Raw genomic sequence first — 3,229 nt, 5'->3', positions numbered from 1 at the left:
ATAACGTGAATTTAACAAAATGTAACTTTCTAATGATGAATGATGAGCCTCAAAACGTTCTTTTTTTGTGTTAATAAATGACTGTTATACGGGAGTATATGCCCAATTCTCATCCCTCTCACCGCTTCCAGGGAACCAGGCCCAGTGACCAGAGACTGACACTGCCACCAGATCCCCCCTGCCCAGGATCCTTTACCTGCGCTGACCTGCGCTAACCTGCGCTGAGTTCAGCCTGCCCTCATTCTGAGGAGGTCAGGTTCCGGGGACGACACTGTGGTCACATACACTTCTCCCCAAACCAGACGGAAGTCGGAGAGATCTGCGTCTTACTCCCCACGGTGTCCTGCTAGGACAACACTTTCCACATGGATTGCGTGCCTGATTATTGATTACACACTCCTCAAAGAGGGCCTACACTGAGGCTGGTGTTTGATTACCCTTCATCTGACGACGGATCACCCACACATTCAGATCACAGCCGGGGCGATGGGAGCGCGAACCCCGTGCGGACGGCATCGTGATCTTCCCTGATTACTCCCTATTCATCACGCCGCCAGCCATTAGCAGCTCATACCAGACGTCACTTTAAAGTTCCACTCCGTTTGATTGCAGCCTTCCTCTGAGCGCCGTCTCTCTCACAGTGACTGCCGAGAGACAGGAGGGCGATATGGGCCGATCATGACGGGACAGGGAGACCTGACCGCCCCCTGCCCCACGCCCCCTGCCCCCTGCCCCACGCCCCACGCCCCACGCCCCACGCCCCACGCCCCCTGCCCCACGCCCCCTGCCCCACGCCCCCTGCCCCCTGCCCCACGCCCCACGCCCCCTGCCCCACGCCCCCTGCCCCACGCCCCCTGCCCCACGCCCCACGCCCCACGCCCCACGCCCCCTGCCCCACGCCCCCTGCCCCACGCCCCACGCCCCCTGCCCCACGCCCCCTGCCCCCTGCCCCACGCCCCACGCCCCCTGCCCCACGCCCCACCACATCTCTCCTCATCCTGACCGCCCCACGCCCCACGCCCCCTGCCCCACGCCCCCTGCCCCCTGCCCCACGCCCCACGCCCCCTGCCCCACGCCCCCTGCCCCACGCCCCCTGCCCCACGCCCCACGCCCCACGCCCCACGCCCCCTGCCCCACGCCCCCTGCCCCACGCCCCACGCCCCCTGCCCCACGCCCCCTGCCCCACGCCCCACGCCCCCTGCCCCACGCCCCCTGCCCCCTGCCCCACGCCCCACGCCCCCTGCCCCACGCCCCACCACATCTCTCCTCATCCTGACCGCCCCACGCCCCACGCCCCCTGCCCCACGCCCCCTGCCCCCTGCCCCACGCCCCACGCCCCCTGCCCCACGCCCCCTGCCCCACGCCCCCTGCCCCACGCCCCACGCCCCACGCCCCACGCCCCCTGCCCCACGCCCCCTGCCCCACGCCCCACGCCCCCTGCCCCACGCCCCCTGCCCCCTGCCCCACGCCCCACGCCCCCTGCCCCACGCCCCACCACATCTCTCCTCATCCTGACCGCCCCACGCCCCACGCCCCCTGCCCCACGCCCCCTGCCCCCTGCCCCACGCCCCCTGCCCCACGCCCCACGCCCCCTGCCCCACGCCCCCTGCCCCACGCCCCCTGCCCCACGCCCCACGCCCCACGCCCCACGCCCCCTGCCCCACGCCCCCTGCCCCACGCCCCACGCCCCCTGCCCCACGCCCCCTGCCCCCTGCCCCACGCCCCACGCCCCCTGCCCCACGCCCCACCACATCTCTCCTCATCCTGACCGCCCCCTGCCCCACGCCCCCTGCCCCCTGCCCCCTGCCCCACGCCCCCTGCCCCCTGCCCCACGCCCCACGCCCCCTGCCCCACGCCCCACCACATCTCTCCTCATCCTGACCGCCCCCTGCCCCATGCCCCCTGCCCCACGCTCCCTGCCCCACGCCCCCTGCCCCACGCCCCACGCCCCACGCCCCCTGCCCCACGCCCCACGCCCCACGCCCCACGCCCCACGCCCCACGCCCCCTGCCCCACGCCCCACGCCTCACCACATCTCTCCTCATCCTGACCGCCCCCTGCCCCACGCCCCCTGCCCCACGCCCCACGCCCCACGCCCCACGCCTCACCACATCTCTCCTCATCCTGACCGCCCCCTGCCCCACGCCCCCTGCCCCACGCCCCACGCCCCCTGCCCCACGCCCCCTGCCCCACGCCCCACACCACAGCACTGAGAGACCCACATACACACACACACGTGTTAACAGCACTGAGAGACCCACACACACACACACGTGTTAGGAGCACTGAGAGACCCACACACACGTGTTGACAGCACTGAGAGACCCACACACACACACGTGTTAACAGCACTGAGAGACCCACACACACACGTGTTAACAGCACTGAGAGACCCACACACACACACACGGGTTAACAGCACTGAGAGACCCACACACACACGTGTTAGGAGCACTGAGAGACCCACACACACACACACACGTGTTAGGAGCACTGAGAGACCCACACACACACACACACACACACACACACACACACACACACAAAGGGGTGAGCAGCACTGAGAGGCAGATTGCAGAAGTCATCGATTATGTTCCAGTCTCATCTGGTTTAGGGGGAACCCCGTTTCCCACAAAAATAAATAATTCAGGAGGGAGCTGTTCACGTGAAGTTTTGAGGAAATAGTGTAACCGTGGTGATTTCCGCGGGGTGACCGTAGCGGGTGGAGGAAGCGTACAGAAAGAGACGGAGAGCTGAGGAAAGCCGGTCGGGTGGGGGGTTAGGAAGGAGGGTGGAAATCCAGTTAAACGAGGCCAGGGGTCTGAGGCTCGGTGTGCAAGCGAGGACATGAGAGACTGTCAGTCAAGAACCACAGTCAGGATGACGCAACATTCAAGGAGTAGAGGAAGGAGAAGTCGTTTCAAAGAATGAACAGTTATACCCGCGGCGCAAAGATGACAGTGTTTGCTTTTCCAAACTTGAAAAACACCAACTAACAAATAGCAATGAGGTCTTTCTTACATGGCACGTTTTGTGACATAACAGTGCTACGGGCTGTGTGTTTAAGCATTTCCTCTCCGATTCCCTGACTCCTGGCGGAGTGTTCGGTTGGTATGACACGCAAGCTGTGATTGGGTGAGCAGATAATTGACCGTCAGAGAGGAACGCGACGACTCTGACGGTCTGTCCCGGGAAACGGAAGCGTTCCCTGCCTCCGCTCCCTCAGCAG

The sequence above is a fragment of the Conger conger genome, chromosome 15 (genome assembly GCF_963514075.1).
Source record: "Conger conger chromosome 15, fConCon1.1, whole genome shotgun sequence".
Classification (NCBI taxonomy): Eukaryota; Metazoa; Chordata; class Actinopteri; order Anguilliformes; family Congridae; genus Conger; species Conger conger.
This window is presented reverse-complemented; position numbering follows the sequence as displayed.